Here is a 13,996-nt window from a genome sequence, read left to right on the forward strand (position 1 = left end):
GGTTTTGGCGAGATTTGGCTCAGTTAAAAAAAAAGGTTGCCCACCACTGCTCTAGTATAAGGCCTCATCCACATGGGAAAATGACTTGCATGCCTCATGCAAGACCATCTTTTCCTTGGCCAGGGATTCACAGGTGCTGCATGCATCCTTGTGCTGGTGTCTCATTTTTCTCTATTGGGACACGTGGATGCATGGACTCGGCTGCTGTGTCCCAATGTGACATGCAGGTGGAGGTCCCCAGACTCTCCCTGTATGCATTTTGGGACGCCGGCATTGAGGGACACAGTGGCTGGTCGTCCAGCCGTATGTCTCAGTGGAGAACAACGGGCGATGGCAAGGGGATGCACGCAACACCCATGCATCCCTGTGCCAGGAAAAGAATGCCCTGCACAAGGCATGCATGTCATCTCCCCATGTGAAAGGAGCCTAAAAGGTGTCTGCATACTATTGTTCAAAAGAGCTTCATGTGTTTTTTACATTTAGTTTGTTTTGAGCAATCTAATTCTCAGTCACCATTTCTGTAGACTCGTGTTGCATTTTTTTTCTAATTTACTTTTGCATAGATGGTCACTGTTATACTGCTGACATTTGCAGAGTCATCATCATCCCTTGTGCCTAGGTGCTGCACAACACGTACATACTGTCAATTTAATTGTACAACAACAGTCCAAGCAGATACATCAACACTGAGGGGAACAGGGTGGATTTGATTTAAATCACTAATGAAAAGGCTCAATTTAAATAATTATTTTTAAAGAGCAATTGTCATCTCTGTCCTACAGTGGCTCCTCCTCTGACCCGCTATTGACTCAGACAGTCCCATTCACTTTAATGGGACGGCTGGTGATGTGGCAGTGACACAGCAAGGTGAGGGACGTGGCGGCAGCAGGTGAGTGGATGCCTGCTAACAGGCACTGCCATGATGGATCTAAAATGAAAGGTGCTCTTTAAATGTAAGGAATCTGATTCATTCTTGCTGGTAGTTAGAATCTTTAATATTTGCAAACCAAATGAAGGTTTCCTTTTTGGAATAATAGGCTGTCAGGTTTGTAAAACAGTGATATGCGAACCGATTTTAGGTTAATCACACATAGTTGAACTACTCAAATTCGTTTATTACATGTTTTTTTCTCATGGTTACTGTGAAATTGTGTGAATCCATCAATGCAGTGCATGTTCTCAGCCTGCAGAATGAGTTTACCAAAAATGCTAATATTGCAGAATATGCATCCTCATGCTACATAACTAAGCTCCATTTCATGCTGAATAAACTAAATTATTAATGTTTCTTAAATAGAAAACTATCTTTAGTTAGATTTTTACTCAAAGCATTTTATTAAAATAAAATTTGATAAAAATAAAAAACAAAATGCGATTTTTCTTTTTTTTTTTTTTTTTCTTTTTTATCATCGATTTTTATCCACCCTGGAGGGGAATTTACCAAGACTAGAGCAGACAGAATTTGGAGCAGCAGTGCATGGCGACCAGTCAGCTTCTAGATTTTATTTTCAAAGCTTAAGGCTTGGTTTACGCTATTGTGAGCTGTGCTGCATGAGTTTGCTCGGGCACAGAAGCCCATTCATTTGAATGAGCTGCTGTGCCCATGTTCTTGCACAAAAAAGGTGCATACGCCTTTTTAAAAACGCAGCCTCAGAGAAATCGCATGGTCTTTTTGACCATGCAATTTCCTGGCATTTCCCACAAACGCACTGCCGGCTGAGATGCATGTGGTGCCATTCAGAATAAATGGCAGCCCTGCGTGTTTTGTAAGAGATTCGATTGCAGGTGCAGGAACGGATGCGATGCCCGCACAATGAACCAGGGCTAACTGAACAAGCAGAGGATAGAAACTGATTGGTTATTATGAACAGCTGAGACAGATTGTCTGCTCTGGTTTTTGGTGAAAACTCCTCACTGTGTCTCCGCTTGGAAGTTGGAAGCATTCTAATAATATACCACTTTCTTTAGACATCTGATTGATATGGCATGTCTATAAAATAAAAATCTCTGAAAATACAGGCTAAACACCATAGTTTAGCCTTGGATCCGAATTTCACAATCGGAAACCTCTAGGGTAGCCACTGCATTGTCCCACTCATGAGTTGACTTGGCACCGAAAACAAGAAAAACAGGGGGTGCCTCTAAAGCTGGCCGTACACAGAGAGAAATTCAATCAGTTTATGATGAGGTGGTCAAAATTTGCTCAGTGGGCAGCTCTGTCACATATCTGCCACCCAACTTACCTTGATTGAAAAATTGAAAAGTGGAAAATTGTTGATCGACAGTCAGATGCAGCCACTGTTGGGGTATTTTGAGAACTGGCAGGCCTGGCTGTAAAAATATAGTAGCTGCAGTGGGAGATTCGTCTATCCTCTCTGCATAGTATGGATGGAGGAATCTGTTACATCTATATAGATCTGTGGCCAGCATTAATTATCAGTGTAACCAAGCTTTTTACCATCCAGAGTGAATGGTGCTCATCCTCTCATGGCCAAGAGAACTTGTGTAATCCCTGTAAACAGATTTACATTAAAAAAAAGAAAAGAAAAAAAAAAGGGCAATGGTAGAAGGTGAGAGGCAGACCAGACACTGTTGGCGTTTTTATCAAGATATGTTCTATGGATGTAGTGGTGTCACTGTTGAATAAAATAAAATAGCTTCTAGGTGTAACTTTCTGAATGCACACCTAGATAGAAAGGCACACCTGGATTAAGGGCTGTGTAAATAAATCATCACAGTAATAGTGCTTCATAAAATAGTTTCTGCAGGGCTGGATGGATGTAAGGAGTCAATTCCATAAGGATGGTAAAGATTGAGACTCTAACTTTAATAAAACTTTAATTGGCAACTTTATGTATTTCAGAGTTTACCTCTTGCTCCCTCTTCAGGAGTCCTCTGGATTGATATGGTACTATGTGTTGTGCTTTATTCGCTACCTAAAGTTATTAAAGATGCAACCTCTGGAGCTTGTTGGGTTCCTTCGGTACTGTACATTTGACATTGTGTAAAGCCAAAGGAAGGAACCTAACAGAAATCGTATATCTTTTATATCTTGGTCAATAAAAAGTATCACAATCTGCATTCATAGATGGCTAACATGGTACAAGACGTTATTACTGCACTTTGTTAGAAATTGTTATATTCATGTTTAATTTCTCATAGAATGATGTCCTTGATATATTTTTAGGCACAAGTTGTTGGAGTGTGAGCTCTTCAGCTGCGATTATAAAAGGAGAGCGCATAGTAAGGCTTCACCAGTAGGGTGCTGGCTGGACTGGATGAGATGGCACAGTAATCTACACACACTTTATTCCTTAGTGGCAGTTGCATCTGGGTTTATAGTGTGGAAGACCGCAAGAATGGTTGAACAGAATCTCAGATATTTTGCAGTGTAAACAGTTCAAAAGTGTTCACTGTATTGTTTGGCTGGAGGTTTGCTTTGTTGCGCACACGTAGACAAATAATGAATGAAACTGTGACTAAACAAAGTAATAGTTTGTAAATTGTTAATGTTTTCTCTTATTTATGATGTAACATTAATCAGAATCATATTCCTTCTATGTTTATTGAATTCTGTGGTCATTATTACAGTAGTTTACTCAATGGTGGCTTGCAGTTGGGTAGAGCACAGCATTCACTGTGAGCTGAGTAATGGTTACCATAAACCTTTTTTTTTTTACTTAGTCTAAACCATTATCACTCCGCATCTGTTTATCTGATCATTATAACACATGTGTTATTCCTAAAAATTAGAAAACAAAATGATTGCTGTGGTTTAGACTAAATTTTATTTGTGGATATACCTCTTTGTGTATTCCAGGCAGCCTGCTGTGGGGAATATAAAATCCTCCTATGCAGTGGGGCTGCCTTTCAGTACATGGTTTAGGTGTAGGGAATGGAAAAAGCAGTTTTACTTACCCAATTGTCCACTCCCCTTGCAGCCAACAAACTCTTCTCTACTTCCCTACTCTTCAGTGGTGAACTGCTCCTTGGTATCCTTATATCCAAAGAGAGGCTGTGGACCAATAAAAGGCTGCCTAGACCAATTTTCAGCTTTCAGTGCTCTCACACTTTGACAATGATGCAGTCATGCTACACTGTACCCAAACAATATTTTTTTCACACAAATGGCTTTCTTTTGGTGGTATTTAATCACCACTGGGTTTTTTATTTTTTATGTGAAAAAGCAGAGAAAATTTTGAAAACACTGTCTAGTTTCTATAGTAAAATTCATACTGCTACATATCTTGGTAAAAATAACCCAAATCTGTGCATACTATTTAGTAGTGTTGCATCGAAATGAAGTCTTGGACCTAAACTGAAAATTCAGGATACGTTTGGCTGAAAACCGAGATGGACAGTTTAAAAAAAAAAAAAATATATATATATATATATATAATTTTTTTTTTTTTTTATTGTATTGTGTTTGACTTAATACCGTGAAGTTAAATGAATATGAATTTTCTTTTAGCCAATAGGCTGCTTTCACACTGAGCAGCTTTTGTGTTAAAGAAAAAAAGGCACAAGAAAAGCTCAATAACAATGCATCCCTTTATTTTATTTATTTATTTTAGGTACTTGTATAGTGCCGTCAATTTACACAGCGCTTTACATATATATTGTACATTCACATCAGTCCCTAACTCTCGAGGTGTACAATCTAAGGTCCCTAACTTACATTCATACATACACATATTAGGGCCAGTTTAGACAGGATCCAATTAACCTACCAGCATGTCTTTGGAGTGTGGGAGGAAACCGGAGTACCCGGAGGAAACCCACACAGGCACAGGGAGAACATGCAAACTCCAGGCAGGTGGTGCCGTGCCTGGGATTCGAACCAATGACCCTAGTACTTCCAGGCGGAAGTGCTAACCTTTTAGCCACTGTGCTAAAAGGTATAGGAAGGTATAGGTATAGGAAGCTGATCTAGGGTAAACAAAATATTACCTGTGGTTTGAGGAGAGCATTGGTCCAGGAAGCAGGCAGAGACGTGGTCAACAACAGCCAAAGGAATTGTCCAGGCAGCAGGCAGGATCTATAAACATGCCAGGGTCAGTACAGGCAGCAGGCTGACATCCAGGCAGCAGGCAGAGATCTGGTCCACACAGCCAAAGTATTTGTCCTGGCAGCAGGAAGGAAAATGGCCCGAGAGCTTCTGGGTCATTGTAGGCAGAGATATGGTCAGCATAACCAAAGTATTGGTTCAGGCAGCAGGTAGGAACATAAGGCTTAGGGCCTCAGTCAAGTTAGACCTGGGCACAGGGTTAGAGCCTTCCTCCCACCCAATCTCTTTGCTGACTCCGGACTAACAGACCCTGATCCAGGAATTACAAAACATGAAGAAAACAAAAAACAGGTTTTCTCTACTTTGAACTCTACTCCTGAAGCCCCTCACATATGTGAGACCTCTGAGTTGTCTTGAATCCCACTACTACAGTAGTAGGGCAAAAGATCAGTTCAAGCAGCAGGCAAAAAGACATGGTCAATTAACCGGCCGAGGTCAGTGCAGGAAGAAGGCAGAAATGTGGTTGATAAACAATCCAGACGGCAGGCAGAGGCATATTTGATAAACAGGCCAGGGTCAGTTCAGGTGGAAGGCAACAGCATGGCTGGTTGAGGCAGCAGGCAGATGATAAGCACAGGTGTTGAAAATGGGGAAATGGCTTGCTGTTAGATATTAGTGACGTGATAACATCGGAAGCAGTTTCTGATGCATAGGCCCGGTTGGGAGGGAGATTGGGGACAATGAAAACTGGTGTCTCGTCTAATTCCCTCTGTGCTGCATACCAGACATCTTTTTTGGTGTCTTCGGCCTGCTTCTGTTGGTGGAATGTTCTCAAGGAATTGGCGCTCATGAAGTCTGCTCACAGGATCAGAGCGAATGTTTTCTGGAAAACCTTGTTGGTAGATAAGGAAAGTGACGATTTCTTCTATAAATTTGAGAAAGATGGTAGGTAAGATACGCATTATGAATGACCAAATGAATAAGATAAATTGCAACTTTTTTATATCAGAAACGGAACCTTCTTGTTGCTCAATAGGGCTGTAGCATCTGATCCTTGGAATTCATTCCCATGTAGAGATTATAATCTAGGATGCATGCAGGCTTTTGGATGGGACCGTGTCTTTTGAGAATTTCCACAGAAGTGTCATTGTTCATGGCGAACAGGACGTACATATCGCTCTTATCCTTCCACTTCATGGCCAACACATCATCGTTCCTTGCTGATTCCCCCTTTGTAGCCTTGTGGTCACTAAACTCCTGTGGTGTTTTTTTTTTTTTTTTTTGGGGTGGTACCGTAGGTCAAGGTTTTCTCAAGGTACAGGTGGCAGAAAAGAGTGGCATCCTTACCTAGAATTTATCTAGGTAGATGTGATAACCCTTTTTCAAAAGTGGAAATGCCAGGTCCAAGACAATTTTTCCCACTTGTGCTGATGTAGGTTGGGCACTCAGGTTGTGGTTACACTGGGACAGGTAGACTGCTGATGGTGGCTGTGTGATGGGTACTCTGCTGTTGGTTGGCTGTAGGACAGGTACTCTGCTGATGGTTGGCTGTAGGAGGGGTACTCTGCTGACGGTTGGCTGTAGGAGGGGTACTCTGCTGACGGCTGGCTGTAGGAGGGGTACTCTGCTGACGGCTGGCTCTAGGAGGGGTACTCTGCTGACAGCTGGCTGTAGGAGGGGTACTCTGCTGACGGCTGGCTGTAGGAGGGGTACTCTGCTGACGGCTGGCTGTAGGAGGGGTACTCTGCTGACGGCTGGCTGTAGGAGGGGGTACTCTGCTGACGGCTGGCTGAAGGAGGGGGTACTCTGCTGACGGCTGGCTGAAGGAGGGGGTACTCTGCTGACGGCTGGCTGAAGGAGGGGGTACTCTGCTGACGGCTGGCTGAAGGAGGGGGTACTCTGCTGACGGCTGGCTGAAGGAGGGGGTACTCTGCTGACGGCTGGCTGAAGGAGGGGGTACTCTGCTGACGGCTGGCTGAAGGAGGGGGTACTCTGCTGACGGCTGGCTGAAGGAGGGGGTACTCTGCTGCCGGCTGGCTGAAGGAGGGGGTACTCTGCTGCCGGCTGGCTGAAGGAGGGGGTACTCTGCTGCCGGCTGGCTGAAGGAGGGGGTACTCTGCTGCCGGCTGGCTGAAGGAGGGGGTACTCTGCTGCCGGCTGGCTGAAGGAGGGGGTACTCTGCTGCCGGCTGGCTGAAGGAGGGGGTACTCTGCTGCCGGCTGGCTGAAGGAGGGGGTACTCTGCTGCCGGCTGGCTGAAGGAGGGGGTACTCTGCTGCCGGCTGGCTGAAGGAGGGGGTACTCTGCTGCCGGCTGGCTGAAGGAGGGGGTACTCTGCTGCCGGCTGGCTGAAGGAGGGGGTACTCTGCTGACGGCTGGCTGAAGGAGGGGGTACTCTGCTGACGGCTGGCTGAAGGAGGGGGTACTCTGCTGACGGCTGGCTGAAGGAGGGGGTACTCTGCTGCCGGCTGGCTGAAGGAGGGGGTACTCTGCTGCCGGCTGGCTGAAGGAGGGGGTACTCTGCTGCCGGCTGGCTGAAGGAGGGGGTACTCTGCTGCCGGCTGGCTGAAGGAGGGGGTACTCTGCTGACGGCTGGCTGAAGGAGGGGGTACTCTGCTGACGGCTGGCTGAAGGAGGGGGTACTCTGCTGACGGCTGGCTGAAGGAGGGGGTAGTCCGCTGACGGCTGGCTGAAGGAGGGGGTAGTCCGCTGACGGCTGGCTGAAGGAGGGGGTAGTCTGCTGACGGCTGGCTGAAGGAGGGGGTAGTCCGCTGACGGCTGGCTGAAGGAGGGGGTACTCCGCTGACGGCTGGCTGAAGGAGGGGGTACTCCCCTGACGGCTGGCTGTAGGAGGGGCACGCTGCGGAACGGCTGTGTGACGGGCGGCTGTGGGACGGCCGCTCTGCTGACAGGTGACGGCTACACTGATCATGGGCAGATGGGTGATGGGACAGGTACTCTTTATTTGTTGGTGTTGTGCACAGTACAATATTCAGATCGCACTTTCCTGGTTCTCTTCTCCTCACAGAATTTGTGTGCTAGGAGAAGTGGGTAACAGTGAGTTATCAGCCTTTTGTTTACATTTGTGATTAGCTGTGATTGGACACATCCGGTCACATGGTAAAGAGCTGCTGTCATTGATTCTTTACTCCGATCGGTGATGCACTGTGTCCAAGGGACACCACTTGCCACCATTCATGGAGATGCGTGCCAAGAACGGGAGGATGTCATGTCGTTCTTCCATAGCAAGAGTGATCCTGCCCGACCATCATTCTACAGTTAGGCAAGTGGGAACTGTTAAAGCCAGAAAATCTGCCTAACAGCCAGGTGACTGCCATCATCTTTTTCCTTCTGAAATTGCTAGGCTCCTTGTTTTCATCATTGCAACGTTCAGCATTGGTGGTGCTTTCTACATTTTAGTCTAACCATTAGTCCTTCAGTACCATATTAGTACTGGAAAAGGCCAATCTCAAATAATGATGGGTTCTCTTAGAGGCGGCCACTTCTGGATGATTATAGATGCATGCTGTTTTTTTACTTTTTTGTTGGTATGGATTTGTTGTTCTAAATGATGCTTTGTATTTGTTAATGCTTCTGCATTAACAGCTTTGTGTTCATAAAGCAAAATTCCAGATAAAATAGAAAAAACCCATTCTTACCTATCCAGTCTGTTTTTTATAAGGAAAGCTTCTAAAACCCAGAATCCTCATTTGTGATCCCCATGACACCTCTTCTGGCAGCAGCTACTAGTAATCAGAAGCTGATCTCTCTCTGTGTCTCTCTCTCTGTCTGTCTCTGCTTTGTGCTCGTGTCTGCCCCTCGTATTATGACATCACTCTTGAAGGTTTCAATATTCTGTGATGAACTATTCTTGCAGCCAATGAGCAGCCTTCACCAGTAAGCAGCACGAGCATAACACCAGAAAAAAGTACACCTGTGACCCAACTTGTCACATGACTGGAGTTTTAGGTAGATTGTGTTTAAAATGAAAAAGGGGAGGGGAGTGGGAGATCAGCTTTAAGTCTGCTTTTAAAATAAGTAAATAAATGTATGTATATTTGTTATATTCATTTCAAGTCAGTCTGCAATCATTTACAGCTGTCATCCAGTATTTTGCTGTTGGGCTCCTGCAGACTCTTCTTCAGCTCTCTGCCTGTACCTCTGAATGGACTTTACAGTGGAGAGCTGGAGGAAGTGTCAATGGACTACAAGTGCAATGATCCCCACGCTCTCATTTCATTGAGAGCTAAAAATCCATCTGACACGGTTGCAAATGGGACTTTCTTTTAAAGATCCCAGTGAATGAATGACACAGCTGTACAGGCAGAACATGTTAGGATGTAACAGATTTGCACCATGTTACATCCTAACATGTAACATGGTGCAAAAGGTGGCGTTAGCCTTTAAAACAGATATACAAGTGTGATTCCCATCACAAATACAAAACATAGATTTGTTTGTCCCTCATTTAAGTAAAACTTGAACGTAAACCAAACGGGCTGATGTTGCTGCTAGTTTGTGAAAATGCTGGTTGCCTGGTTAGCTTGGATAGGCTCTGGTTGTCTTTTTCATAAGCATGCAAGAGAGACAAGGAGTGCTTTGTATTAAAATAGCTGGATCAGCTTGACTGCCAGGTAACTAGCATTTTCAGAAGATGTGCTAGACTATAGAGCAGGGGTCTTCAAACATTTTAAACAGGTCAGTTCACTGACCTTCACACAGTTGGGGGGCCAGACTATAGTTTGAAGAAAAATATGAACAAATTCCTATGCGCTCCGCACGTCTTTTTTGTAGTGCAAAAAACCAGGAATAAACAATACAATATTTACAATGCATTCTACACTGTAACACACTGTGCACTGGACACCGCAATGCACTGTACACTGTAACTCACAGGACACCACCAGGCACTGTACACTGTATGGACACTGGATATTGCCATGCAGTGTGCTCTGTGACGCACTGGACACCGCCATGCACTGTGCCTGGTGGGCTCACCTGTTGCTCCTCTGGGACTTCCATGCTGCTGCTCACTGGGTCCTTGAGGCCAAGGAACCAGTGAGCAGCATAGCTATTTGCCAGTCCATTTTTTTTTTTTTTGTTTGGGTTTTATTTTTTTTTTTCTCCGTCTGGCCCAAAGGACCAGATAAATAGATTTGGCAGACTGTATCCGGCCCCCATGTCATAGTTTGAGGACCCCTGTTTTAGAGTATAGCATTGATACAATGAAAATATAGGTCCTTTACCCATTTAAGACTGAAGGCATTTCTAAGGATCAGTTCACTTCTCCCCTGCAAATTAAGTGTAGATCAGACAATACAGTACATTGGTACTGCATTCAGCCTCTGCCTAAAATCTTCCAAATTCAGCAGACCTGCAAAATTCTTCCAGATATATGGGCATGTTGCAGTTTTAAAATCTCCACATTTTTATTCTACTTGAATTAAAAATGTAACTGGTCCAAACTAGATCTCGAAGTCAAAAGCTGCATGAATGGGTTTCTTGTAAATGAGAAACTATTCACAATGCTCAACAACTTGCACTCCAAATTCCAGAAGGTTTGGAATCCATGAATACATTATTGCTGGCCCACTCAAAAGTTCTCTATCTTATGTTATTTATCAGTGGACAATATGGAACCCCTTACCCCGTACCCAGGGGAAACATTCCACCGTATTCATCCCTGCAGTCCACCTCTCCACCCTTCCCTTCCTGCCCTCTTTCCACCCCTAATCTCATCCCTTTGCTTTTTCACATCTGTTGTGAATATTCTGGAATCCACCGATTATATTAACATAATCTGAAAGGCAAATTTTATGTTTTTCCACCTGATTCAAGCTTTGTTATAGAAAGTATTTGTCAGCCTATTTCTCTTGTGATGGGAAATGCCTGGTATATTACATTTATTTATATAAAGTACAATTAAATATTGAAGCCGAGATCCTCAACTGCCATAACATTTGTAAAATCTATAGAATGCGATGTACAATTTTTGGGAGTCACATAGAGGTGAGGGACAGAGAGGCTGGAGACAGTATTTTCCACTTCATTGATGATCCCGTGTCAGTGCTGTATTTTGGTGCTGATTTTCATGCTTGGAACCCCCACTGATAGGTTAACAGTAGTGCTGAGCTGCTCCAATACTACCATAAGGTACACCAAGAACCTTTGTTTCATGCAGCAATCTCATGTAGATGCTTTCATAGGAATGCATAGCCTTTTCAATTACATTTTATGGCAGCGTGGTGGCTAAGTGGTTAGAACATCTGCTTGGCAGCACTAGGGTCATCGGATCAAATTCCAACCATGGCACTACCTGCATAGAGTTTACATGTTCTCCCTGTGACTTTTGTGGGTTTCCTCCAGGTGCCCTTCTTTCCTCCAACACTCCAAAGACACGCTGGTAGGTTAAAGCAGAACTACATTGCGTCTGAGCAACATAAACCAAAAACACTATCTAATTTTTAATATTCAAAGTAAACTCGCCCATCCATTCTTGTCTCCATGCTTTATTGCGCTGAGAAATCACTTTGAAAAACACCTCTCTAGCATTTCTGGCCACTGTCATCTTAAAGTGGTTTTAAAGGCTCAAGGTTTAAAATTAAAGTGTTTTTCTTATAAAGTTTTGCAAATAAATCTCTCTTCATAAATCTTGGCCAAAAATGTATTCAGTTATCTTTTTAGTAAAAAAAAACCCCAAATTAGTTTATAACCAAAAATTACAATTTATCAAAAACATTTTTACATTTTGTTTTATTTTTTTTATATTGTTTTTTTAAACATACTGTCACCCTAGCAGTACAGTGTCACCATAGTGATTGCTTTTGCAATCAGCCATTGAGAAATACTGTGAGAGCTGTGATTGGTCACAGCTTGTCACATGGTACAAGGCTGTTATGAATAGCCTTGTACCATGTGATCTCTGATCAGTCACAGATTTCACAATGATGTCAGAAGCAAGAAATGATTTCAGAAGTGACATCTTGCGTACTACTATTCATGTGATCACTGATTGGCCAATCAGTGATCACATGATTGAGACCTGACACAGAGGTCCCATACAGCGATCGGTGTTCCGCTGTGTCCGGAGCCTGCACAGGCTAAAATGGTGGGCGCCATTTATGAACAACAACCCACTCCTACACTGCTCCGGTCCGGCCGTTTATATACATGGGCCGGACTGGAAGTGGTTAAGTAAGGGAAAATTTACTTCTAGGTATCTGGAATCCATCTGCCCTTAGCTCAGGCATGCAGACAGGATGGTGTGCTTAGCTGAGAGCCCCTCCTGCAAACTAGAATGCATGAAGGCAAAAAACCTTGTGCTTTCAGAACCACTTTAGAGTCCACAAATGATGGTTTCTCTTCATTAGTATCATTCAGCGCAGTGGAGGAGGTATTTACTTTTATGCAGGAGCCAAATGTATTGATTATTTGTTTTTATTGACCATCATTTTTAAGCAGATTTTCCACAAAGTGGAAGGATTGCTTTCCTACCAGGTCCCTACTGCCTAAAGAAAATCCGCTGCAAACCCCCTTCTAAATATAAAGAGGTTACAAAAAAATTTAAAAAGTATCAGTTCTGACTTCCAGTGTTTCCTGGAGGCACTGGTGACATAACCACTTCTTACCACTGCCTCCAGGGAAAACTCAAAATCCTGAGTCAGATGGTGTAGTGATCAGTAAAAAAAAAAACCCTGACAGGTTGTTTTTTTTTTTTTTTTTTTTTTTTTTTCTTCACATTTGGGAGATTTTGCTGTCCTGAAGACACAATAAGTGAAAGCAAATTTCTCCAAAGTGAGGAAAATCTGTTTAGACATCTGTCAGAGCAACAAGTGTGCCAATTGGTCGATTTCAGCGCTAGAAAATGAAAATTCTGCAATCTTCCTCTTTCGTTACTAGTGAAAATGGTTTCTAGGACACGAGAGAGCAATAACACCCTGACAGGTTCTAATTCATCACCAATTATTTTAAACCAAAAACCTTTTGGCTTTAGTTGTACTTACTGTACATGCATTATAATTTGTATTGAAATGACTACTGCAGTATGTTTATTATAGGTACATTCGATTGTAAGCTCGGCTGGGGCTGTTTTCCTTTTTTCACTTTCCTCCCCATTGGAGATGTTGGTGCTGTATGGATCAGTAAAATAACTGGATATAGTTTATCCAGGGGAGAGTTTAACCTAATGAAGTCATCCGCGTGTGATCTAGTGTGGGTTATTATTCTCCTGCATGTAGAAATGATTCCATGAATGTATTATAATGGGGGAGAGTGAGTCACCAAGTGCGGTAACAGGCTTGTGAGCTTTACAACCTTTTCCTCTTTAGTGTTCACACATGCTTGCATCCAAGTGTGTGTCCAGCAAGTCTGGTTTAATGTGAAAGGTGAGAGGAAGAAATATTTTACTTCTGAGTGGCTGCCTATTTTTGTCCCAGTCGGGTGTCCTGTGTTTCAGTGTTTGACAGAAGCTGACCCACTTGGCACCCAGAGCCATGACCATTATCTGTATGTCAGATCACAGCAAAGAGACCCAAACCAGGTAGCAAATAGCCGGTTGGTGTGTGATGTGAAGGGGCGTGAGATGTGGAGGTACGACACATCATAGGGTTTACATGTTTTCTTTTTCTTTTTTGTCAATTTTTGAAAATTGCCTTTCAGTTACAATGTATACATCAGAGTGTTGCCATGCAGTGTACTACCTGTAGCACTCTGTTGTAAACTAAAACAATAGGACACAAGGCTAGTTGCCTTATCTATGCAGTGGGACTGTGTTGGTCAGTGCTGAAAAATATGGCTGCCCCATGATTATAAGCTATAGGCATTGTGTTATTAGTGATGTATGCTGATAACAGATGTAATTGTTTACAGCTTACAATCATTAGACATGATGGCTGCATTATTATTATTATTATTATTATTATATATATATATTTTTTTAACTTTTTCACCAGTTTTCACATGGTGATCCAGCCAGTACCACACATCCTGT

At 43.3% G+C, this 13,996-nt stretch overlaps 1 protein-coding gene across 6 annotated transcripts in view; it reads left to right on the top strand.

The window, feature by feature from the left end:
- Positions 1-13,996, top strand: part of TLN2 (talin 2) — a 307,615-nt gene that overhangs the window by 11,733 nt on the left and 281,886 nt on the right. The window lies entirely within an intron of this gene.

This window comes from Staurois parvus, unplaced genomic scaffold (assembly GCF_062004578.1).
Source record: "Staurois parvus isolate SC_StPar_1 unplaced genomic scaffold, SC_StPar_1.0 ptg000105l, whole genome shotgun sequence".
NCBI classification, from domain to species: domain Eukaryota; kingdom Metazoa; phylum Chordata; class Amphibia; order Anura; family Ranidae; genus Staurois; species Staurois parvus.